This window comes from Mustela nigripes, chromosome 17, assembly GCF_022355385.1.
Source record: "Mustela nigripes isolate SB6536 chromosome 17, MUSNIG.SB6536, whole genome shotgun sequence".
Classification (NCBI taxonomy): domain Eukaryota; kingdom Metazoa; phylum Chordata; class Mammalia; order Carnivora; family Mustelidae; genus Mustela; species Mustela nigripes.
The window spans coordinates 14,676,912-14,703,088 of record NC_081573.1 but is presented as its reverse complement, the minus strand read 5'-3'; the positions used below and the strand labels follow the sequence as shown (position 1 = coordinate 14,703,088).

Here is a 26,177-nt window from a genome sequence, read left to right as displayed (position 1 = left end):
TCTAGCATCACCTGCCTCTCACTGTCCCTCACACACTCTTTATCTCCCTGTCTGGTTTTCTCCCCAGGCCCTTGTGCTTACCTTGTTTGTCAGGGCACCATGTGTTGTCTGCCTCCCCCCACCCCAAGAATGTTGACCCCATATGGCAGGAATTTCTCCATGTTATTTCTTCCCCGAATCCCCCCTGGAGCACTGTGGGGCCAGTGGAGGGTGTTTGGTGGTTGAATGTTGGACACTGGGCTGGGCGCTGAGACTCCGGCAGCAGATAAGACACAGAGCTGCCAGGCCTCCAGGGGCTCTTGGTGTCCCTTGGTGGGAGCAGACTGGAACCAGACCCCCAGCCAGTGATCCACAGCTACATATGGACCCCTAGGGTGCCCGGCCTGGGGGTGGGGAGAGCCTGGGGAGTCAGAGCTGAGGGGTAGCTGCCCATATCGGTGGGGCAGTGCTAGGGACTGGTTCAGACCCAGCTCCGTCACTCCCGGGCGGTGTGACCATGGGCCAGTTTCTTTACTTCCTGGGTCTCCATTTCTTCCTCTGCAAAATGGATATGACAGTGACCCCAGACTGGCCCCCGCTCTGTGCTATGTTGGCATTAGTCCTGCCACCTGGGGAAGACCTCAGAGATGGAGGAGGGCCCGTTTCCACCTGCCTCCTGGTGCTCCCAGGCAGCCACACCACCCCCTGCCACCTCTGGCAGGGTCACCGGGTAGGCACACTGCCAGGCAGTTCTGTGAGGCCGGCCCAGCCTCCTCCTCGTGGTGCCAGCTTGCTCAGCATCCCGGGCTTGGTGCAGATAAGCACAGCTACGGCTTTGCCATCGGAAACCCGAATTCAGGTCCCTGCCCTGTCCCCAGCCGTGGGACCTCAGGCAAGTGCTTTCTTACTTGCCACTTGTGTTCCTTAGCATACATTTTAGATCGGGGGGGAAAAGTAAAGCCTTCAGTGAACAGGACCCCCCCGCCCCCGCCCCACGCCTCCAGCATCTGGCCCAGGATGGGACTCGGGGTGGATGGCATTCAAGGCCCGGCTCCTTGCCTGCTCGCCCCGGTGCTGGATTTGGATTTGGTGTGTCTGTCTCTCTGCAGGTCTTCCTACCGTTTGGACCTCTGAATTCATTCACAGATGATAGAGCCACAGCACTCAGTCCCGGCTCCCCGCTGCTGTCAGAACTTTTCAAAACTGCTCCAGCCCAGGCCCTCTAGGGAGCTTCTGACTTGGTCGGGGGTAGGGTGGGCCTCAGTACATGGTTCGTGGTTCTCGGGGGCCAGCCAGGCAGGACCACCGCTGTTTGACAGTTTGATGGCTGATGGAAGCGGTGTCTTGGGAGACAACTTGCTCTTTTCCGCTCAGCATTCGAGTTTGCATTTCTCTCTGTGAGGACGTGTGTGTAGCTCTAGGATTCAGTGTCTCTGCTGTGAGTATGTCTTTTTGTGCTTGCGCCACATAGGACTTATTTGGTCACCTTTTGGTGGACATTGGGGTGGTTTCCCATTGGGACACTGTGACAAGGCCACATTGAGCATCCTAGAGCATGTCTCCTTGTATACTGTGGCCAGAGTCTGTCTTGGGCCTGTGGCTCACTGTGGACATGCCGGGCCTTCCAGATTGTTCTCCTAGGCAGTGGTACCAGTCTGCTGTCCCAGAAGGCTCCAGGGCTCCCCTCACTCCATGTCCTGCTTTGGGGCAAATCCATAGGCCTTGCTGAAGTGTTCTACTCAGCCACGAGATGGTGGGCTTATGGCCCCTCCAGACTGGCTGGGAGCGACTGGGAAGATGGTTCATGTATTGGGCTTAGCGGGGACCTGACACCCACAGAGAGCCCACACCCAGGCTTCTGCCCTCAAGGACATGTAGGACAGTGACCACAGCTTTGACCCAGCGTTCCTTCGGAGGCATCTCTCAGCGCTGACAGTGGGTAAGGAAACTGTACTGACTTGAAGTAGGTACCGAGGCCTGCCCCACCCCTGACCAAGTCAGAAGCTCCCTGGTGGGCCTGGGCTTGAACCTCCTCAGGAAGGGGGCAGGAAGGAGGTAGAATGTGGAAAGGGAGGGGCAGAGTCTTGTTATACTCTTTTCGTGTGTGACCACTGGTCCCATGGGTGACCCACACAGCCCCAGCCCTGCCTGCATGGATTTAGTATACAAAGGCAACAGACCCGTCCTGAGACAATGACAGCCCAGCAGTGAGCCAGGCCTAAGAAAAGGAGGTGGAAAGAATAGAGCAGTGCAAGGTGGGAAGTGCAAAGGTCCTGAGGTCCAATTGAGCTTGGGATGGTCAAGTACTATCAAGGAGGCCCATGTGGCAGAGTAGGCAGCGAGGTTGGGAAGGTGGGGAAGATGTGGCAGATAGGCCAAAGGCTGATAGGCTGAGGTAAGGAGCGTGGATTGTGTTCCGTGTATAATGGGGAATCACTGGAAGGCTTTCAGCAACATCTAGTTTCCTTTTCATAAGGATCACCCATGTTGCCATGTGGAGAGCAGATCATGGGGGCAGCAGCAGGGAGACCCATAGGGAGGCTGCTCCAGCGGTCCAAGCAGGAGACGAAGGTGGATAGGATGACGGGGGCAGTGATGGAAAACGGATCTGTGTGCTGCCAAGATTGTGAGGTCTTAACCTATAGATTTTTTTTTAGGATTTTATTATTTTTATTTGAGAGAGAGCATGCACGCGTGTACATGGTGGTGAGGGGCAGGAGAGAGAGCATCTTAAGCAGGCTCCATGCCCAGTGCAGAGCCCAGCAATGGGGCTTGACCTCACAACCCTGAGATCATGACCTCAGCCACAATCAGGAGTGGGACGCTTAACCAGCTGAGCCACCCAGGCGCCCCAGCTTTACCTGTATTAACCCATTTGATCTCCACAACAACCTACAAGGTGGGTACTGTTGTTATCCCCATTTCAGAGATGAGAAAACTGAGACCCACAGGTATGTGACGCATCTAAGGTTACAAAGCAGGCGAGCAGGAGAGGTAGGACTTAAACTCCAGGCTTTCGGATTCTAGAGTCACCGTCTGTGGTGGCTGCCCCCCAGTGATTTGGAAATGGTTTGGATAAGACAAGGCCACTTCCTGTCCAGTTGGTTCTGACCCAGGCTCCTCTTTTAGACAGAAGCTCCTTGGAGGTCTGGTCAACCTGGGGTGTTTCTGGGCGCTGGGTCCCTCCCTCCCTTGGGTGCCCCCCCCCAACAGCCCCTTCACTTTCTTCTCCACAGCCTCACCCCTCCTTGTCCGGCTGGCTCACAGTAAACCAGACTTCCTGGCCAGACGCCGGTCGGGGTGTCCCCAGCAGCTGTTTGTCCCATCACCCGAGCCAGGAGGCCACAGATGCTGCCAGCAGGAAACAGTCTCCTTCCAAGTCACAGCGGGGGAAATGGGACCCTTCCCGCCCCCGCCACCCTTTCCGGGGCTGGGGCTTGTTTTCTGCCAGATGCCTGGGCCCAGAGGAAGGTGTTGGGGGGGGCGGGCAAGAAGGGTCAGAGGGGAGCTTTCCCAGGTCCCAGGGGGAGCCGGCGATGGCAGATGTGACGGAAGCCACCACTCACAGCAGCCTGTCTTCCAGGGCCCTCTAGTCCTGCCCTGCCTTTCCCTGGGTGCTGCTGCCATCCTCAGGGGCAGTGGTGAATTCTCTGCAGGGGCCACACAGCCCACTCATGTCCCCAACCCACTAGCTGGGGTCCATGGGGTGGAACCAGAGCCTCCGTGGGTTCACATTCCTCACCTGTTAAATGGGCCGTCCAGAGGATCTTAGATTGTGCAGGGAAGAGCTCCCCGAGTCGCCTGGCACACAGTAAGCTTGTGGTAACAATTTAATAATTCAACAATTTTAACAATTTCCATTTTCTCGTGCCATATCCCCCCTGGGCTGCAACCTCCCCTTCGCCAGCTCCCAGCCTCTAGTGATACTGTACTCACCCGTGGCTCACGGCCTGCCAGGCGTGGGCTGTGTGCCCTGTGAGCATCAGCTCGGCGGCTCTGCCCAGAGACCCTGAGGAGAAGGTGTTATTAACCTCATTTCTCTTTCCCAGCATTTTCGTTTCAAGAAGGCACATTTTTGCTCTGTGTGCATGCATTACCTAGTCCCCTAAATGATAATTGCGCACAGCACAGAAGGGTAGTATCCAGCGACAAGGACATCCCTTCCCCAAGACAGCCATTGTTCCTGGCCTCTCTTCTGTTTGTCCCCACGCTCTGCCTCCTTTTGTTTCTACCCAGATGGAGCCCAACTTCCCATATTTGAGCCTTCGCCTTTGCTGGCCACGTAAGGTTCTCCCAGTGGGGAAGTGGAGCAGCTTTGTGGTGTGGAAAGCCCCCTGGGCTTCCTTTCCCCTGAGCTGGCCATCTGTGGGATTTGTACTTGCCCCAAGAAGGGGAAACCAGGGAACGGGCTGGAAGCCCCTCAGGCAATAAGGGGCAGATCCAGGGCTGGGACCCAGGCCTGCAGGGCTCCAGCCTGGGGTTCCTAACCTGTGTGACACCGTGGAGGCCTTGCACTGGGCTCTGGGGCCAGCCAGCTGTGTGGCTCCAGACCAGTCACGTCACTGCTCTGTGCTCTGGTGTCCTCATCCACAGGATGGAGATGCTAATGGTGCCTCCTCAGGGTGGCTTTGAGGCTATATGGCATCATCTTCAGGCAAAATGCATAGTAAGTGCTGACACTGCCTTATTCTGTGTCGTAGCATTTAACAGGCCACCTCCTGTGAGCTAACTGATCGCATCCTCCAGCACCCCAGAATGTAGGTGTTACTATGATTCCTCTTTCGTGCAGGGAGGGGGGCAGATTGCAACCCTGGGTGTCTTGCCTGGGGTCATTCCCTCTGCCACTCCCAAACTAGCCTGAGGAATTAGAAGGCTCTCCCTCCCCACCTCACCCCATTGTCTTCCTTCCAGGCTTTGGTGGGGAGCACCTGACAGGTGGGGGTGTCAGGGCTGGGTCCCAGGACAGAGAGCTCCCTCGAAGGCCCTCCCTGCCCCCAACCCCAGGTGGCCTGCCTGGCCCTGGAAACTCCGGATAAAGGAGCATTGTGCTTCCAGCAGGCTTCCCCAGGCTGGTTTCAGCCACTCCTACAGGATGGGAAGGGCCCTCCTCCTGCTTGCCTCCAGCCCTCCCCTCTCCTCACTCCCCTCTCTGTCCTGCCTTGTGAAGTAGAGGGAGAAAGTAGGACATGTGGGAAGGCAGGGCTGTTCAGCATATCTCCCCCAGGGTGGACCCCAGGCACTTGTGCCTCCTCTCTCCCTAGGTTCCCCTCCTCTGTGGCCCACTAGAGCGTCCACAGCTTAGTCCTCTTGTGAATCTTCCATGGGCAGCCTCCCCCCAGATGATCTGACTCTGAGATGCCCTATTGTGTATATATGGTTGTGTACACTGATGATTCTTCTACTTTTAAACCTTTATTAACTGCGGAGTGTAACGTACCTCCAGAAATGGGCCTAAGTGCACTTGTTGGTTTAACATCAGTGTGGGATGAACAAACACTCGCCCCGCTTAGGGGAAGAGCAAACACTGCATGCACCCTGGGAGTTGCATTCCCCCCCACCCCACCACCCTCTTGATCTTGGCCCCAGTAGTGATCACGACCCTGACCTTGGGGGTCACCGTGTCCCTGCCTTTCTGGAGAGTCCTTGCCAGGCGTCCATCCTTGGTTTACAGAATACCACCTTGCCTGCTTTTGAACTTCACAGAAATGGCTGTCTTCTTTGATCCCTGGTCTGTGGGGTCCAACCACATGGCCGAGGGTGTCCGTAGTCTGTCCCCCCTTGTTGCTGTGTACTCTTCTAGTGTGAAAACAACCCAGAGCTGATCTCTGTCTCCTGCTGTGTGGGTGTCAGTGTCCTTGAATGTCCTGGCCGTGTATGCATACATTTCTCCAGGGAAGCCGGGGTGGGGCACACAGGTGCCCTTCTGTGAGCTCTATCAGGCAGGAGACCGAGACCCTGCTCCCAGATCCACATGCATATAGGTAAAATGAGCCGGACTCCCAAGCCCCCATCTCCCCCACTGCCGGTGACCCTTTCTCATTAACAGGCACCATCCATCCTCTCGGTGGGGCCAGCAGTCCTGTGGCATCCTGACTCCTCCTGTCCTCTTCCTTCACAGCCACCATGTCAGGAAAGCCACCTGCTCTACCTACAGAGCTCCTCTGGTGGCAGCCACTGCTTAAGCCAGCCTCCTGTCTGTCCAGCCTGGACTGTCTCCCCACCCCCCCCCCCCCCCGCCCCGGTTGCCTTCCCCCTCACCCCAGCCTGCAGTCTGTCCTCTCATGAAGCCAGAGGGAGCTGGGGTCAGATCGCATTGCTGCACTGCTGGGACCCTCCTGTTGCTTCATCTCCCTCAGGGATGGGTCATGAGATCCTGGCCCAGCTTTCCTGCCAGCTTCCCCTCCTCTCTTGCCATGCTGTTCTTGGAACATTCCAGGCTGGGGCCTGCCTCAGGGCCTTTGGTTCATGCTACCCGGTCTGGGACTGGTCACTCTCCGCTTTCCACCTTCCCAGACTTGATTTTCTTTGTGGCTCTTACCATTGCTACTTACATTATGTTACAATTTGTGGGTCAGTTGGCTTCTTGTCATCCCTGCCCCTCATAACTTGGCTCCATGGGGTGGTGGGTAGGGGGGGCCCTTACTGTGTCCCTTGCTATAACCTCAGCTTGATCTATATGCTCCAGGGTAGCCCAATAAACACTGGCAGACTGAACGTGACGGGGAGGGGGTATGAATGAGCCCGTAAAAGCCCTGAGTGTCGCTGCCATGGTGCATGGTAGGGGACCTGCCCCGAGTGAGGAGGAATGCCACTGGAAGGGTAAGCAGGAGTTGGCTGAGGGAGAGGAGGGGAGAGTGCAGGGGCCTCTGCAGAACTGAAGGGTAGCTAGCATCGCCCTCGACGCTGTGGTTCTGTGGTCTGGATTTGAACGCAGACAGCCGCTTGGGGCCTCTCCACGTCTTGCTTGTCCTTCTCTAGAATCGAGGCCACTCCGGTGTTCTAGGGCATCTCTAAAGCTCTGCTCCTAACATACTTACACCAGGGCCTGCGGTATAAACATGAACATGATTGTTTTCGTTTTTCTCCTCTGCACACTCCGGAGTGCCTGGCCCTTCGTGGCCTCTGGGGACACAGCGGTTGGTGGGTAAACAGATCCAGTTGCTACCCATTTGGTGTCTGTCTCCTGGACTCTCGGCCTTCTGGGGCATCCCTGCTCCGAGGAAGGGGAAGACCTGAAATGACCTTGGGTCTGGGGAGTGATTATTCCTTAGGCTGATTAGTAGGGAAAACTAATGGAAGGTTTGTACCTTGCCAGGCCCAGTGCCCCACATAGCACTCCCCTGTGTCTGCCCAGTCCCACCTGGGATCCCAGAAGGGGGCTCTGAGCATTCAGCCCATTTCACAGACAGGGAACGGTAGCACCTGTGGTGAGTGGTGAGTGCTAGCCTGGGCCTGGTGAGAGCAGATCTGGCCAGATGTCCTCAGGATGCCATTTGTATTTCGCTGGTGGCCAGGTGGTCACTGTCATGTGGAGCAGCTTTTCCCATCTTCCTGGAACATCTGGAGCTCCTCCCGAAGATGAGAGCCCGTTCAAGTCACTTGCCTATTTCCCATTGGGCTGTTTGCATTTTTACTTGTTACTTCGAGTTAAATCCTAGGTTCTGCGTGAGAGCCTTTGTTTCGAAGCTGCTGTCATTCTCCCTGTCTGCTGCTCGTCTTTTCAGTTCCTTTATGGTGGCTTTTGATGAATAGAAGCACTTAATTTTAATGTGGTCAAATATATCACTCATATCCTGTAGAGGTTTATAATTCTGCCTCTCACCTTTCTTTGTTCTAGAATAGCGTGTGTGTGTGTGTGTGTGTGTGTGTGTATGTATGTGTGTGTGGTGTGAGGTAGGCATCCAATTTCATATTTGTCACCTGGATCCCCAGTCATCCAAGGACCATGTAATGAAAACAGACTGACTTTTCTCCATGGCTACCCTTATCATAGATCTCATGTCTGTGTAAGTGGTTCTGGTGCTGGATGCCCCGTCGGTTTCTCTTTCTCTTCGGGTATGTTCACGTACCACCCCGCTCTCGCTTCTGTCCTTGAAACGAAGCTTTGATCTTGGGGAGAGCAAACACTCCTGCTTGTTCTTCTTCCTGAGTGTCCCGGCCATTCTTGGCTCTTTCAGTTCTACTTCAACATTAGACATGTATCTCGTTTGTGCCCAGAGCAACACTGAGTCTCCCAGTTGATGGACATGGTGTCCCGGTCGATGGACAATGGTCCATCTCTCCATTTATTTGTCTTCTCTGATGTCTCAGGAGAGTGCCACACTTTTCCAGCATCTTCCTTGCCCACTTGTTGGTGGCTTAGTGGCTTTATTCTAAGGTAGTTTGTGACGAGGCCGGCGTGGATTCTGTGCCTTCTCTTCTCACGAGGCGCCTTGCTCCCTGGGTTGCCTTTGCCGGGTAAGGCTCACATGAGGGGCAGGAGCCCCCCACCCTCCCCCCCCAACTCTGCTTCCTCCTTGGCACCACTCCTAGTCCCTGACAGAGGGTGGGCAGGGTGCCCGGAGAGGAGGTTGTAATTTTCCTGAATGATTTCAAGGGCTAATTAAAGGTTTTCCTTGACTAATCAGCTTACGGTTTAATTATCGGGGAACAGGCTCAGGGCTGCGGGAAGCAACTCTGGTGGGGTCTCCCCACAGCGTGGCAGGGAGGAGCCAGGGCCAGGCCCTACCCCGCGGGGGTGGCAGGACCTGGGGATCCCCGGCACTTTTCAGTGGGCCAGCTGGTGTTCTCCATCCCCGTGAAAGAGGAAGGGTGGAGGGCAGCATGTGTGGCCAGAGTCAGCACATGTGGGGTGGGGGCCCCTTCTCTGCTTGAAATCCTCCCATATTCCCCACTGCCTGGGGAGAGGACCCAAACCTGGTCCCTCCCCTGCGAGACTCGGCCCTGTCCCGGTGGTCTGTTTGCACTTTAGCCTCGCTGACCTTCGTTAAGTGTTCTTCTCTCATGTTTGCGTCTTGATCCTAAGGGTCACCTCCTCTGAGAAGCCTTCTTGGGTCATCCCTGCCCACCGGAGCAGGTGGTAAGCTCTGCGGGCTCCTTGTGGGCTGGCAGGGTCACTCACTCCACCACTGATAAGCATTCAGTGAAGGGGACCCCTGGGCAGGGCCCTGTGGTCCAGCATTTGAGGTGGAGGGGACCCAAAAGGAGAAGGGGTTCAGGACTGGCTGGCACTTGGAGGAAAAGGCTAGGAGTGGGGATTTAGGACTGGGAGACCTCAGCCAGCTGATGCCTTCCCAGGGGAGGCTTCTGCCTGGACCAGACACAGGATGGGCTCCTGGGAATTTGTGAAGGGGGAGGGGACCCAGAGATGGCTGTGCCAGGCCCAGGCTTCATTCCTTGGATTCCTCAGCAGCCCCAGACTCCTGGTGGCCCGAGGTGGGGGAGGGTAGGCAGGCAGAGGGGCCCCTGCCCCTCCCTGTGGTGGGGACCACCATACAGAACCCCAAGCCTACACATTTGAAGCCTAGTCTCTGGCTGTGGGGCCTGAGCATTGATCAGGGGTTTTGGGTTTTTTGGGTTTTTTTTTTTAAGGCATCCTGTGTGACTAGCTGGGATGAGAGCCCCTGGCCTCCAAAACCAGCATATGTGTTCACTTTCACAACGTTTGGGGTACTTTTTGAGGGGTACTTCTGACATAGTGTGACGGAGCCACATCACCCCCACAAGCACATGGTGGCATTGCAGACAAGGCAGCTGGGGCCCAGAAGCTTCCAGGGGCCACGCAGCCTCTGCCGCTGTCCTGTCTGCCTGGGTCCTCCAGGTTCCCAGTGGGCCGCCTTCTCTGTCTCCCTCCTCTCCTCCTCTCTCTCTCCATGTCTCTGCCTTTTGTTTCTCTCCCTTTTTCCCCTGCCCTCAGCTTCTGCTTCTCTCCTGCTCCCCCCGCCCCCGCCCCACTTCCCCTGTTAGCCGGGATCCTGCTGTAGCCACAGAAGGGGATGGTTCCCACAGACCCCAGGACAGGGGGTGAGGGGTGGGGAGGGGGTGGGAAGGATGCTGGTGTCACCTTGCCAGCCTCTCTTGCTTCTCCTGGCACCTGGAGTGGAGGCGGGGGCATACCTCCCGCTGACATTTGGGGGCACAGGGGCCAACTTTGCGACCTCGAGGGAGGACTGTCCACGCAGGCAGACCCTGACATGACAGATCCTGTGACCCAAGATCCTTCCGTGGGCCCAAAAGTCTGTTGGCATCATCTGTGAACGGTCACCATCTCAGGCTCCCGTGGGGTGGCCGAGGGTTTAATCTTGGCGGAGGCGCACGCTGAGATGTGAATATTGCATTGCTGGAGCCGATACTGTGGGAACGAGGGGGAGTGAGGCCGGGGCTTCTGGTCGTCCCTGCTCGTAGGGTTCACTGGCCTCCTCTCCCACACACGCTCGGGGACAAAGGCTGCCCATCGGGGCCTCTCCAACCCTGACAGAGCGCCTTCTCTGACCTCGGGCCAGGCCTGGGGCCCCACATTTCTCAGCATTGGTTCCCACGGGTTCCTGCCGCCTCCCGGGGTTGCTGGGAGGAATGAGTGAGTCAGTGGCGTGTGTGACGCTCAGCACAGTATTGCCATCATTATGTCATTATCGTCACCTTGACTGTGATCACTGTTCGTTATTAGAGGCAGGACCTGTGTTCGGATTCAGTAACCAAAATTCACCCTGTGAGTGATCCATAACTCTTCGCTGTTAGAATTAGGTCACATTTCCTTTTACGAAATGTTGAAAACGTTCGTATAAATGGAAGTGTTCATACATTCTTGGGAGAATGTCTCATGCCTTCCCCACATCCGTGTCCCTGTCCCCATCCCCATCGCTGTCCCCAGTGTCCCACAGTCAGCACTGATAATCAGGCTTTTTCGTCTGTAACCCAAGCCCCACCTCCCTGATTATTTCAGAACAATTCCCATACATCACGTACTTGAGCCATGAATTTTTCAGATTTTTCTTCTGTAAGAGATTAAAGTCTAAGAAAACAAACTCCACAATACTTTTGTCTCGGGAAAAAAAGAACTAGTGATTCCTTAAGATCGTCAGTTTCCCCAGTTGTCTTATCATCCTTTTTCAGCGTGCTTTTTTGTTTTGGAATCTAGACAAGGTCTGTGCGGGGTGTTTCTGGTTGATGGGTCCCATAAGTCTTCTGTAGGATTTCTTGTGTCTGTTTTTCTGTGTGCTTGCTGTTCACCTTGTATGTCCACCAAAGACCCTCATACTTTGTCTCCTTGACTTTTCCACGGTCAGGGCCCAGGCAGTGAACCCTTGTGGTGTCATTCAACTTGTTCCTCTGTCCTCTGTGTTTCCTATAAACAGGGACTCAGGTCTGGAAGCTCAATCATATTCAGGTGCTGTTTCTTTTATGGGTGGTGCTGTGTGTATGAACCTCAGGACAACATTAGCATCGGGGTCACTTTTGAAATAAATGTAGGTGGAGCCTGGCTGGCTCTGTTGGTGAAGCGTGCGACTCTTGCTCTTGAGGTTGTGAGTTCAAGCCCCACATGGGGTGTAGAGATTACTGGGAAAAAATAAATAAATAAGTAAAATGTAAAGTAAGATAAATAAAGTAATAAATAGTAATAATAATAATAAATGAAGTAAATTCCATTAAATTTAAAAAATTCAGTAGATGGGGAAAAATGCTTCCCTTGCTTACAATCAGACTGGTACCAGACTGAGCAGCAGGGGCTTGAGGACCGAGGGTTGGGAACTGGGGGGGTGCCCAGGAGGCATGGGTGGAGTGTCAGCCTCCAGCTTCCAAGAACCGTCTGTCATAGGAGTACATGGCTTTGGGCTCCTGCTTTGTTGGGATTGTGGGCCCTCAGCCATGAGCCCCCCCACGCCCCCAGCCACCCCATCCTTGACTCCAGCCACTTCAGCTGGCCTGGTAGTTATCCTGCAGGACAGAGCTGCTCTCCTGCCCGGGCTGTGTCTTTGGCCAGCAGAGCCGCCCTAGGGAGCTTTCCCCTGCCCCACCCACTTCCCCCTCTGTACAGTGATGGGGGCAGCACCTCCCTGGGAGGGCTGTGGTCAGGACTCCAGCAGATGGAGACTGGACAGAAAAGGGCGTGATGAGTGGCGCGTGCTGTTCCTCCACATTTAGCACAGGCCTCTTTTGACCTCAGCTCCACCACTTTCCCCTCCTAGCCTCCCTCCTGGCCACGCTGGCTGCTTGCACATTCTGGCACGTGTCGGGCCTGCTTCAGTCCTTGGGCCTTTGCGATGGCCCTTCCCTCTGCCCTGATCGTGCTTCCCTGGCTCGCCACTCGGCTTCCTCATGGCCCTCTGGTCTGACTCCAGCATCACGCCCCTTGGGGCCTTTCCAGTGCTCTCTGTCCTCTCCCTCTGGTTGCACACTCTTCTGTTGACTTGTGTATTGTCTCATCTCCCCCACGGGAATGTCAGCTCTGAGAAGGAGCCACTGTCTCCTTTACTGATCTGTCCCTGGTGTCTAAAACCATGCCTGGCACACAGCGAGTACAGAATACAGTCCTGGAGCGTGTGGACAAGCGAGACAGGAACATGGTTAAGTGAGCGGACTTGGGCCCAGGTCCGACCTACCACGGACTCCTGGCTCCAGTACACACTCTGTGTTCTGGGGCCGGCACCTGCCCTCGCTGAGCCTTGGTCTCCTCCCCTGCCACATGGGGTTGTTCACAGCCCCCTGCTCGCTGCCTTGTTTGGCACCAGCACGGTTGCCCTCAGGAAACACTGTAGCTGGTCTTCCCATCATCCTATGTCTCCAGTGTCTGGCCCCAGCCGAGCCAGCCAGGGGCCGCCCCTGCCGTGGGGACACTTTAAATCTTAAATAACTCCTTCCACTCTGTATGGTGGGCTGCTGGGGCCCTGGGACCGGTCGGGGCAGGGACACCATGGATGGGTATGTTCCTATGGCCAGACAGGCTCCTTGAGGAGTGTGGTTCCCACAGGAGCGCCCAGGATGTGGAGAGGCATGGGGCTGTGGCCATGTCGGAGGGCTTCAGGGCTGCCTGCTTCCAGGCCTCTGTCTCCCTGGTAGGAGACAGGCCGAGAGCTGTGCGCGTCCAAAGAGGACTGCTGTTCTGATGGTGGTAGCAGTTCGTGGCTCTCAGCTGTGCATGTGTGCGTGTGTGTGTGTGTGTGTGTGCTGAGAGATAGGGCTCAAAAGAGAGACTGAAGGTACATGCGTATAGAGACAAAGCTCCCAGCTGTCAGAACCGCTGCCCCCAGTGTTTGCTACAAGTGTCAAGTAGGACACATGTGCAGAATGTATGTAACTCCCCGTTGAATTTCATGAATGAGTATCACGATCAAGCATATACCCATCTAACAACCACCCAGATCAAGAAGACAGGCATCACCAGCACCTCAAAAGCCCTCTACTTCATGTGCTCTTTCCAGCCTTGGCAAATAAATTCAGCGCCCCCTTTTTTCCTTTTAATCGTTGCCTCTGTTTTGGTGACTCATGAGAGATGTCCAGTGCCCCCAGGGGGACAGAGAGTCACCTGACGGACCCCACCTTAGAGGCTGTGACCAGTTTCGAATCCCTCCTTATGCACTCTGCCCAGCGGTGGAAGAAAACACTCCTGCCCTGGTTAGAGCCCTCGGTGCCCATCTGCAGGTGTGAGCGCCTCCCCCCGCCCCTGCACTTCCCTAAACCAGCTCCCACGTTTCTCCGCTTTTGATGGTACCAGACCATGAGCACTTGGCTGTCACTCGCTCTGTTTTTCTCTCAAGGTTTCTCCAGGTGGATAACGGAGCCAGAAGTCCTGTGCCCTTGGGAATGTTCCCCAGCGTGGGTCAGAACCACATCCACCCAGCAGCCAGATGAAAGCAGCCTAGCCCTGGTGGGGCGTCAGGAGGGCGCTCTGGGGGGTTGAAACCATCGCCTCATGTGACAATGGGCATTTTCTGCCTGGTATAGGGTACTACTAGCTTCCCCAGTCGCCAAAAGGGATTCAGTCACAGGCCCTTGATACATAAGGGGTCCTCCCCTGAGCACCTGTAAGGGATAAAGGGGGCTCTGGTATCATCCTGGGTCTGCCTGTCCCTCCACATGGGAATGGATGGGGGCTGGGGGCCAGATGATTTCTTTCTGGCCTGCACCCTGGACCCCTCTGCTTCCCCTCTTAGCCAGGCTTGTCCAGCCTTTCATGGAGAGGCCCTCCGGGATGGAGAGCACTTGCAAAGGCTCTGTATGTAGAGGCCTGGGTCTGCTTCCTGGCTCTGCCACCTACTAGCTGGGTGACCTTTGGCATGTGGTGGCTTCCTGCTGTGGGCCTCAGTTTCCCCATGATAAATGGGATTGTATAAAGGTTATTTCATTCATGTAGAACACTTAGAAGAGAGTGGCACTTAGAAACCTCATCATGAGTGCTAGCTGTGGGTATTACCGTCCTTACTGCCATTCACTCGTTCGTTTCTCTGCCTCCAGCCCTGTCCTGGCAAAGGGCTGGTGGCCTGTCAGCCTGGTCTTCCCTCATGGAACTTGCGGTCCAGTGATGGAGACAGACAGACACAGCACCAGTCATGACAGCCCAGAGCGACCTCAGGGGGAGCACAGACCCCTGTCACAGCTGTGATGGAGGAAGCCCAGAGGACTGGGCCTCGGAAATCAGGGAAGCCTTCCTGGAAGAGGAGACAACTGAGCCCAGGGCAGAAAGAGGAGCAAGAGTTAGTGTGTGGAATAGTGTTCCAGGGAGAGTGAATAGAGTATTCAAAGGCTAAAAGGTGGGAAAGGGTCTGGCGTATTTCATAAATCACTACTATTTTAAGTGAAAGTTTTTATTTCAAGATAACTGTAGATTTGCTGGCAGTTTTAAGAAATAACACAGAACGCCCCTGTTTCCCCCATGGTAACATCTTGCAAAACTCTAGTTAGTATGAGACCACAACTAGGATAATGACATTGATATAGTCAAGAGACAGAACATTCCATCACAAGGATCCTTCCCAATGCCTTTTTATAGCCACATCCCCTTCCTGGCATGTCCCTGACTCCTGGCAACCACTCCCCATTTTCATAATCCTGCATTTCAAGAATATGATGTGTTATGGAACAGTTTTCACAACCATAATGTGAAGAACTATAACAATAAGGAGAATTTAAGATATAAAGCATAAAAAGCTTAACATTTTTAAAAAATGGTATAAAATGGAGGCTTTTTTTTTTTTTTTTTAACTCAGCTTCATTGTCTGGAGATTTCATCCAGGTCATTGCCCAATTCAATAGTCAGTCCTTTTTCTTGCTGAGTAGTATTCCGTGGTATAGACGTACCACAGTCTAACCATTCACCAGTTGAAGGACATCTGGGCTAGCTCCCTGTGGGGGGCGAAGCAGATAAAGCCACCATAAACAGTTGCGTACAGGTTGTTTGTGCGAATATAGCTTTTTGTTTCTCTGAGACGAATAACCAGAAATGCAGTTGCTGGTGTAGAGAAATTGCCAGACCATTTAGTTGTACCATTTTTCATCCCCCGCAGCAGCATGCAGATGAGCCAGTTTCCCTGCACCATCACCAGCATTTGGTGTTGCCAGTGTTTTTGATTTTAAGCTGTTCGACTGGGCATGTAATGATAACTTATCGTGGCTTCAACTTCTGTGTTTCTCGTGGCCTGTGGTGCCTTCCATCCTTTCATGGGCCCTTCTGCCATCTGGGCGTCATCTTTGTGAAATGCCTCCTCATGTCTTCTGCCTGTTTTCTACCTGGATTTTTAGGGGTTTTTACTATGGAATTTTAAGAGTTCCTTCTCTCTTCCAGATACTAGTCCTTTGTCAGATAAGTTTGCAAATATTGTTTCCCCAATCCATAGCGCTTTTTTCCCCCCTCTTCTCGTGGACTTCTGCAGAGCAAAAAAAATTTAATTTTGATGAGGCCTGCATTACTAATTTTTCCTTTTATGGATCTTTTGGTATCAAGTTGAACAACTCCATGCCTAGCCTTAGACCTGGACGGTTGGTTTGGTTGGTTGCTTTCAGAAGATTTTTTAGTTCTGTATTTGATTCTGTGCCTCCATTATAAGTTCACGTTGGTACAAAGTGTGCCGTTTAAGGTCAGGGTCTGTTTGGGGGAATGTGGATATCCATGCTTCCAGGACTCTGAAAAACGCTCCTTCCTCCATCCAGTTGCTGATACCTTTTTTTTGTTTTTTCTTTTTTGGACGAAAGTAAGTTACCACAATGAGATACCACTTCATACCTACCAGGATGGCTGTTCCCCCAAAAAGGGAAAATCACAGATATTGCTGGCAGCCTTCTACATCGTGGGCGGACACCTAAGCCGGTGAAGCCGCCGTGGAAAACAGGCTGGTAGTTGTTCAAACGGTTCAATACAGAACTACCCGATTACCTAGCAGTCCTCCTCCCGGGTGTACCTCCAGACGCATTGAATACAGAGACCTGAACAGACCCTTGTACCGGCGTTCGTGTTGCGTTATTCACTAGCTAAGAGGTGGAAGGAACCCAGTGTCTGTCAACAGATGGGATGTGACAGACACGGTGGAGCATCATTCAGCCCCAGAAATGAATGGGCTTTTGAAAAAACGCTACAATATGGGGTGGACCTTGACAACGTTATGCCTGGTGAAATAAGCCAGACAGAGGAGAGAGATTCGTAAGCCCTCACTTACGTGAGATAGCTAGAATAGGGAAGTGCACAGAGTCGGGAGAACAGAGGTTGGGGCGGGGGAGAGGGGGTTGCTGGGAGCAGGAGGGAATGGGGAGTCATTGTTCAGTGGCTGCAGGGTTTTTGTCGGGGATGCTGAAAAAAAGTCCTGGGTGTAAACGGTGATGTGCATGAACCCGCGGCTGTGCCGCCGAATTAGGCCCTTTACCGATGGTTAAGATGATAAATATTCTGTATGTTTTTTTTTTTTTTTAAGATTTTATTTATTTATTTGACAGAGAGAAATCACAAGTAGGCAGAGAGGCAGGCAGAGGAAGCAGGCTCCCCGCTGAGCAGAGAGCCCGATGCGGGACTCGATCCCAGGACCCTGAGATCATGACCTGAGCCGAAGGCAGCGGCTTAACCCACTGAGCCACCCAGGCGCCCTATTCTGTATGTTTTAAGAAAGAAGAAAAATCAGTGTTTTTAAAACCAGCACGTATATCTGTGGGGGTCTGTGGGCTCTCTCTTCTGCTCATTGACCCGCGGGTTTATCCACACTGTGTCATTACTGTGGCTGGGGGAGGGGAGGCAGGTGACACCTCCACCTTCTGTTCCTGAACCGAGCTGTTCTAGGGCCTGGGGGCCTGGCTTTTGGAGTTCCTCGCAGGCTCCCTCGTGTGGCAGGTGGTGCCGTAGGTTTACCCGGTTTCAGGGTCACCCGCCTTGTCCTCAGTCCCCAAATCTGATTCATCAAGTGTTGCTTTTCTTGGCAGACAAAGACCTCTGGTCTGTCCCCTACCTCCCTCTCTGTCCTGCCGTCCTGGCCGCCTTCATCATTTGCGAGGAGCAGTGCTGCCTCCTGTCATTTGTCCCTGCACCCACTCAAGCCACCTTGATCTGGTCCTCTGCGGACAGGACAGCCAGAGTTCTGTTTCCAAGTGCAGGCATGTCCTCAGCCCCTTTGCTGGCTCCTGCCCCTCTCTGGCCTTGATCCCCCACACCCTCGTCCCTCCAGCGAGCCCTTCTCTGCTGGGATTTCACACTTCATTGGTGCGATCCTTGACTAGAGGCCCCGCCAGGCAGGGACAGAGCTGCACCCCCCGCCCTGGGGGCATTTGGTGGCCAAACATTGGAGTTTCTGTGGACAGTATGGGTGGGGTGTGGTAGGAGAAGGTTACATGCCACGGGCATCCAGAACCCAGGGAAGGGAAGGTGACGAAATGAGCCCGGAGAGGCAGGGAGAACTTGGGGAGTGGGGGTCCCTGGAGAGGAGATGGCTTTAGCTGTGCGGGCCCTGGTAGGGTTTCAGCAGGAGAGGGACATCAGTTGGATTTTACAAAGGTCTCCCTGGCCCCTGGAGGAAACTCGGCTTTGTGGAGACACTTGGCAGGCAAGGACGTCCTGGGCAGGGAGGCCAAGGGGCTGGGGGTGGAGGGGTGGGGGCAGGCAGCCCTCACTTGGGCAGCTTGGCAGTCACGATCCTGGCCCCAGCAAGGCCATTTCTGGGCCCGTGGCTGTGCTGGCCCACCTGTGAGGTGACATCTGCGCACAGGTGTCATGGCCATGCCATTTGTGAGAGCACAAGGCTGGAAACCACCTAGCTGGCCCTGTGGGGACCCGCTCCAGGCACAGTGGCCCCTCCACGCCGCTGCTCAAGCAGCACCAACAAGCGCTTTCAGAGATGGAGTAGGCTTGGAAAATCACTAAGACGTAGATACTTTTTTCTTTAACATTGTAATTTTAAACTGTTAGCATGCACTTTGAGTATAAAGCATAATGTGCAGCATGACTGGTTACTCTAGAGAGAAAACCCACGTAGCCACCTTCCCCAAGGTGAAGAAGCAGGGGGTGCCAGCCCCCCCAAACCCCCCCCCCCCGACTCTAGAGGACCCCACTGCCTTGCGCTTCCCCTTGGCAGCCCCAAACAGTATGTTTCATTTCGTTAGCCTTGAGCTTTTTCTAAACAAAGTCACAAGACGTATCCTTTCACGTTTTCCTGCTTCCGTTTTGGTTTCATTCACCTGTAGCTGTGGGTCGTCTGTTCTCACTGTCGTGCACCATTCTGGGGAGCCAGGAGATCCCCAATCATTGTTGGTCCACCTTGGGCCAGCACTTGGCTTGTTTTTCAGTCTTTCTGGCTGATTCAGCCCAAGTCCCCATGCATATCCCTGAGGCAAGCAGGCTGGATCTTTCGGCTTCATACCCAGGGGGGCGCTTTTCTAGGTCGAGGGAGTTGCCTGGGAGAGCATTCCCGAGGTCCCCAGTGTGGGTCTTCCCCTCCACTGGAGGCTGCTAGGCTCCTCCCTGGGCAGGGGTGTGGGGGAGCCAAAGACTGTTTGGAGAAAAGTGAGGTCAGAATAGTATTACGTGGCGTGCTGCCATTTATGTACTTAGAAGAGGTGTGCAGGCGTGTGTGTGCACACACACCCATGCACACGCATGTGTAGGCTCTCTCGGAAAGGAAAGAGGGGAGAGATGGAGCCCAGATATGGTGGCTTGTTAATAGTTGAGAAGCCAAGTGACCAGCTTTACATGGGTTTATTGGTTTAGTCTTGGTTTGGGGGTATGTTTACAAAGTTTCATAACTGTTCTGGTGTGAGATGATCCTAGGGCAAGCTCTCCTCGCTCCGAAGCCTGGCCCCCAGGAGCACCCCTCACTTGTTTCCACTTCGACTTCTGGGGAAAGGGTATTTCCTCCTCCCCCCCTCCCCCATCCTTCCCCTTGGGACTTGGTTTCCCTTGGCTCAAAACTGCCCAATCCTGACTGCCTCCCCAGCCAGAGCCCAAACCTGCCTGTCCGGTTTGGGAAGGTCTGGGGGCCCACCCACTTGGCTCCTGTGCTGGTGATTGCCTGACCAGCGCTCTCCCCCCCAAGAGAGGAGGGAGTGGCCTGGGATCTAGGACTTCTGGGGTCTCCTAGACCTGCCCTGCTGTAGCCCCAGGCCCACCCTAGGCCTGGCGGGGAGCCTCTGGTTGGATGGGCAGGTGGAAGGCAGGAGGAGGATTTCCAGGACCTTGGAGCCGGGGCTCCCAGGTCCCAGTGATAAAGTCCTCAGGGAGTTGGCTGTAGTGGGAGTGGTCTCCATGGAGGTGCCAGAGCCAGGGAGGGGGAAGGACACGGGCGTCTTTATCCACCTGCCTGCCTGGGCCACTTGCTGCTTCTCACGGGCTCACCGTCAGCTGGGCACCTGTCCTGGGCCACCTGTGAGAACTTGAGAACCTGGTCCCTGCTGCTCACAGGAGTTCTGTCTAGTTTGCTCACTGCTGAACTGTCAGGGCCTCCCAGCGGGCTCGCCCGGCAAGTGCTAGGAGCACAGGAAATATGTGACCGAACAGGAGAGCCAGACATCAGGAGGGCTCAGCCCTGGGATGGAGTCTAGAGGAGGTACCAGACCCAGCCTGGTGTTAGGGAGGGCTTTCTGGAGGAGAGGGTGCCTGAGGCAGGCCCTGAAGGGTGACTGGTGATGAACCAGGGAGCCCTGACCTGGGCCCAGGAAGACTTTGCCGAGGAAGTAAGATCTGGAGGGGGAGGGAGGTGTGAGGCAAAGGGGCGGCACCCCTTCTAGAAGACTCCTGTCTGAGCATCTTTTTCCTCTGTCTGGAATGGGGGTTCTGGGCAGGCTAGCCTCATGCTCAGAGCAGCTGCCTGGGAAGCCTGGTGCCAAACCCCCCTGCAGGGTGCCTTGGGCAAGTCTCTGGACCTCTCTGGGCCTCAGTTTCCCTCATTGTAAAATGAGCCTGTTAAAACACCTGTCCCTTAAGGACCCTGCTGGGGGGGAATGGCTTAAAGCAGGTCAGTGCTAAGAGCAGGGCCTGGCCCAGGGAAAGTTCTCTGCGGAGTTGGGCCCCTCACTTTCAGGTTAGTTGCATCCTGGCGTGGCTGGCAAGACAGAGCCAGTCCTCCCCACCTTTCTTCCTCCCCGTTTCCACCATTCACCAGTCCCACTTTCACATCTGGAGATGGCTATGTCTGGGGTCCACTGTGACCTGCGCGCGTCTAATGAGAGAGTGAGATGGAGTGGGGAGAGGCCTCCTTCATGCACCCTCTTGGGGTTTTGGCTGGAATTACTGGGTAGGGGGGCCAATCCGGCAAGCTCCAACCACCCAGCCTCATCAGAGAGCCCCCCCCAGCTCCCTCCCTCCGTCCAACCCCCCCAGCCCCAACTGTCATTTCAAACCTGGCCGCCCTGCCAGCCACTCTCACCCACTCAGCCCCGTGTGGTGTGGCCCCTGCTGTCCTGTCTCCTGGTGCCAAGTCTGGCCCTGGGGGTGCATGGGTGCTGGCAGCAGACGGACCCTGTTAAAGCAAGGGCTGAGGTTTGTGTCCCCTGCTTCTGTATCCCTGCCCAGCCTTTCCCTCTGCCAGGGCAGTGGTGGCCCGGTGGCCAAGGCTTTCCGGGCTCAGCCCCTCCTTCCCTCTGTTCCGCCCTCCGCCCTCGCCCTCCATGGACTGGAGCCACAGGCAGCCCAACTCCTGCCAGGGCAGGGCCAAGGCACCACCCACAGCCAGGGAGGCCAGAGTGCGGGGCCAGCCAGCTCCCCTGGGGGTGGCTCACATCCAGGGCCAGGGGAGCCCCTTGCTCCCCATTCCTGTGCTGCCAGCTGGAAGCCTGTCAGTCCACTGCCCTCTCCCACTGACGGTGGCCCCAGGACCGGGGAGGAGGATGGCCGAGGTGAGCTGACCCTGGCCTCGGAGGGGCAGAGGGGGGAGGAGGGAAGGAGAGGGGAGAACTGCCCATGGGAGGGTGTCAGCCTATGCTGGGGGACCACCCCTTTCTCGGTCAGAGCCAGGGGCGAGGTCACTGTGTTTCCATGTGTTACCAGACAGGTGTTTTGTCTGCTGGCACTTACCACGTGCCTCCTCCCAGGTCCCTGAGTGCCTCCGGGGGAGCTCAGTCCTGGGGTCTGGTTCTAAGGGGGGTGACTTGGAGGGGCTGTGCCTCACTGAGTCACCCTAGATGACCCAGGAGTTGGTGATGGGCGTGCCAGGGTCTGTTGTGGGGTCTCCTTTCCTCCTGTGTATGGATCTAGGGTGTGTGGGTCTCGTGGTCTAACACTGTGGCTGGGGGAGTGTACCCGGGTGTGTGTGGGGGGTCCTTTTCAGGCATGTCAGGCGGTTAGGGAGCGTCTGGGGTTGGCTGTATGCACGCATGGGCCTGCGTTCTGAGCTGGTGGCTGGTGTATATCATGTATATTGCTGGTGTGTGTTGCGGGTCTCTTTCGGGAGTCCGTGCATCAAGGGGGTGTGTGTAGGTCTTTACACCATTTGTGGAGGGGGTCCTGGGTCCACGGCTTCTCCAGGGACCCAGCTGTGGGCCCCCGAATGTTCTGGCCTTTCTGTTGGGAGAGGTTCCTCTGAGCCAGGCCCCTCTTTTTGACTGCTTCCCCGGCATTCTCCTCGCACTGAGGCCACAAGGCTCCCGCGGGCTCTGCCGGGGCTGGTATTCCAGAGGCGGGACCTAGGGCTCAGGGTGTGATGTCTTTTTCTGGGCCAAGGCTGCTGTGTGGCTGCGGTGGCTTCTCATGTTTCAGAATTGAGGACTCCTCCATGTGTGTGTGTGTGTGTGTGTGTGTGTGTGTGTGTGTATGGAGCAGGGAGTTGCATGGAGGGCTGTGCCTCTTTCCTGTTACCCCCCTCCACCTTCCTGCCCTGCTTCGGGAAGAAAGAATGGAGTCTGATCTGATTTTCCTGGTCCCTGGGGGCTCGCCCACACTTTCAGGTTTGTTGTGGCATCCATCCCTACCCTGGGCACCTCTGGGGGGTGACAGACGCCAACAGTGCCCTTTGTGTCTGTTTCCTTTTGGGCCTGGCTGGGAGGGGAGGAGGCACCTGAGCCCGAGGCTGCCGGACTTGCCACCCGGCCTCCCTGGGGACTCGGAGCACCAGCCCAGCTGGCTCCAGGAAATATCTTCTCTTCATTTAGCCACACTGTCTGAGCTGTGCCCCACCCCGTGTTGGGCAGGGCTGGGGACACAGGGTGGCTGGGATGGCCCCAGGCGCTGCCCTCTTGGGGGCTCCCAGACAGCACAGCCCATTCTGCTCTGATTGGAGCCCTGAAAAAGTAAGACAGCAGAGACTGTAAGGCTGGACCCTTGCACTGGGCTGGAGAGAAGTGTGTGCAGCACCTTCTTCCATTTATCTGTTCCTGCCCCTGTGCATTCAGCAGCAGCAGCAACCATGGCCATGGTAGTGCCAGCGGGGTAAACTGTAGTGAGGACCCACTTGGTGGCAGCACATCTCTCTGCCGAGTCCTTACCCTGCACGATCTGTGCAAAGGCCCGGTGCAGAGAGATGGCGCATATCTGGCCAGAACATGAAGGGCAGGGCTGCTCCTCACGCCCCAGACTGCCGATGCCAGCTGCTTCCCAAGGCCAGGGTGACCCATGGATCTGTGTCATCCTGTGGGATTTCACACGTTACGGGGACCGGTGGATTTCCGGCAGCATTTCTTGCCATGTGACTTGCCTCTTTCCATCCTCACAGTTCCAGCCGAGGCAGCATGGCTGGAGTGGGCCTTCCTGGGGTGGGGTGGACCCAGAAATAGGATCAATGGGGGGCACCTCTTGTGGCATTTGGTGCATAGGCCAGCTTACTCACAAAGAGCCAGATTTGGTTTCGCAGGACTGGAACCGGTTCCTGTTTAGGCATGAAGGTCCGACTTCCAGGCTGTGTGGGACAGGCGCTGAGGGTGCCTATCTGCCCTCGCCCCCACCTCCCTTGTCTGTTCCTCCTCAGGGTCCAAACTGCTCACTTGGCCGTGGCATCATTCATTTGTGCCACAAACACTTGCTGAGTGTCTGCTGCTCTAGATGCCAAGGATACAGCAAGAAAGACAAGGGCTCCAGCTATCAGGGAGCCTTTGCTGGGGGCCAGGGAGGAGAGGGGACCCATGGTCTGCATTTATGTGATGTCAGATGGTAATAAAGGCCACAGAGAAGTATAAAGTGGGGGTGCAGGTTTTGTCAGGATCCACGAAAGACCTCTCTAATGAGGTTTTATTTCTTAGAGATTTTAATTTATTTATTTGAGAGAGAGCACACGCACAGAGGGAGAAGGAGAAGCAGACTCCCTGCTGTGCAGGGAGCCTGATGTGGGGCTTGATCCCAGGACCCCAAGATCATGACCCGAGCCAAAGGCAGACGCTTAACCTACCAAGCCACCCAGGTGGCTCTTTAGGAAGGTTTTATTTGCACAAAGACCCAGATATCAGGAAGGGGTGAGTCATGTAACTCTGGACAGAGGGAGTAGTAGGCGCAAAGGCCTTGAGGCTGGAGCAAGCTTGAGGTGTCCACGACTAAAATGTATGAGGCCAGTACAGGTGTAGTGAAGTGAGAGGAGGGGTGGGGTCCCGAGGACGGCGGAGTGCAGCTGGGCAGGGCCTTGGTAGGGCACAGTGGGGAACTTTATCCCCGTCCGAAGCCCTGGAAGAACTGTTTGTTTAGCGTTGCTTCTGGTTCCCTCCTAACCAAGGCAGCCTTGCTGATCTTGGTTCTGGTCATTGACAGTACAGTTTTTTCTGCCCTTGTTCTTGTCCCATGAACTTCTGGGATCTTTCATCTGGAGCACAGGCCTTGGCTGGTGCTGGGGCTGCCAGCAAACCGGGAATGGAGGGGGCAGCGACAAGGCCGCCTCTGCGGCTCAGCACGGGTGCTTTGGTGACCTGGTGGTGCTGGGCAGCCCTGGGCAGTGAATTCCCCTCTCTGGGCCCTGTTGTTCTGGTTTGGGAAACAGGAAGGAAGAGGACTCTCCCCCGCAACCCAGTCACCTAAGAACGGTTGGGAGGGCTCAGGGTGGCCTGGTCTGCACGTCTGGCCTGAAGCTGGGCTGGAGTCAGCACCAAAGCACACACACACCCCCCCACACCCCCCGCCGGCACTGAGCCACTGACTTCGTGGGAAGCGTGAGGCACGCTCATCACTGTGGGATGCATCGGGATATGAAGGGTCAGGAGAGGGTAGACGGGACGAACCAGGCACTGGGGGTACGGTGATGGGCAAGACTGGACCCAGCGCCCGCCCCCGTGGTGCTCTTGGCTGCGGCTAGTATGGAAGATGGTGTCCGTTGTCAGCAAGTCCTGTCACCTCGGCCGTTCCAGCATGCCCAGAGCCTGCCCACTTCTCCCTTCAGAGCCCCCACGTGGTCCTGCCTGCCCCTTGGCTGTCATGTCCTCCGCCTCCCTGGGCTCCACATGGCCACAGTCCAGCCTCTGGCTGCCTGAGTCAGGCCACGGCCCTCCGCTGCTCAGAGCCCTTGTGTGGCCCCACCTCCCTCCAGGAAAGGACGGAGCTGTCCCCGTGGCCCATAATGCCCTACATGATCTGCCCCCACCACTGGGCCTCCTCTGCTCTGACCACATCAAGCACGTCCCCACCTGGGGACAGTTGCACTGAATCTTCCCACTCCTGGGTGTCCATGTGGTTCCCTGGCCCCTCCCCCACTCGGGTCCCTGCTCAAGGGTCACCTTCCCAGCCAGGCCTTCCCTGACCTTTTCACTGAAACTTGCAGCCTCTCTTGGCCCTCAGCACTCCCTTGATCCTTGCTTAGTGTATGTTCTCAGCATTTACCCTCTGGCTCACTAGATATTTTTCTGATTTAGCTCATTTATCGACTGTCTCCTTTCCCCTAGAACATGAGCTCTGTCCACAAGGGCTGGGATGCTTCTGGCCATTCTGACCGCTGCTAGGAGCCCCAGCCCCGGTCTGGCAGAGAGCAGCCCTCAGTAGCCACGGACAGTACGCAGGTGTGTGAGTGTGATGGGGTCCTTTGGGGTATTTGCCAAGGAGTGGGCTTAGGCACGTGTTTGGCCCAAAGCTCAGGATGGCATCTGGGGTCAAGATCCCTGGGGAGAAACTAGGCTCGAGGCAGCGGGGCTGGGAGAGAGATTTGGACTGGGGAGGGCGGGGGCTGTACAGATGGGCACCTGAGAGCTGAGCAAAGGTGTGGAGGTGGGATGGGTGTGGGGGTGGAGGGGGACAGGATTCTGCTGGGGGCCGGTCTCCCCTCCTTTGTCAGAGCCCAGCCCTGACAGTGAGTAAACTGAGGTGGGAAGCGGCTTCCGTGAGTTAGTAGGTTAAAGTCTTAGCAGGGGCGCCTGGGTGGCTCCAGGGGTTAAGCCTCTGCCTTCAGCTCAGGTCATGATCTCAGGACCCTGGGATGGAGCCCATGAGAATCCCCGCTCAGCAGGGAGCCTGCTTCCCCCTCTCCCTCCTGCTTGTGCGCTCTCTTGCTATCTTGCTTTTTCTCTTAAATAAATAAAATCTTTAAAAAATAAATAAATAAAAGTCTTGATATGAAAGGGGGTGGGCGCCGGTGGTGGCAGCCCTGAGTGCTGGCTGGGGACAGTGGCCTGCCTTCATGGTCCCCTTCCTGATTGAGGGTTTCATTTTGGAGACTGATCTTGGCACATCCCCTGCTCTTTTCTTGGGCCCCTGGGTTCCCCTTCGTCAGCTCCCCGAAACTGCAAGGGAGCAAGCTTGTTTCAGAGGGGTGGGGGAAGGAGGGAAGGAGACAGAAGGTAAGGAGTTTTTGCACACACGTGCACACACACACATTTCCCGGATGACTTTGTGCTAC

At 55.6% G+C, this 26,177-nt stretch overlaps 1 protein-coding gene across 3 annotated transcripts in view; it reads left to right on the top strand.

Moving 5' to 3' along the window:
- The window catches only part of PAK4 (p21 (RAC1) activated kinase 4), a 42,193-nt gene that overhangs the window by 1,603 nt on the left and 14,413 nt on the right, over nucleotides 1–26,177 (top strand). Inside the window, exon 1 of one of the 3 annotated variants that reach the window (XM_059381230.1) lies at nucleotides 21,121–21,276. The exons of the other annotated variants lie outside the window; for them this stretch is intronic. The gene's annotated coding sequence lies outside the window, so the exon portion shown is untranslated. Of the gene's footprint in view, nucleotides 1–21,120; nucleotides 21,277–26,177 lie in introns of those variants that run through there. 3 annotated transcript variants of the gene reach the window in all.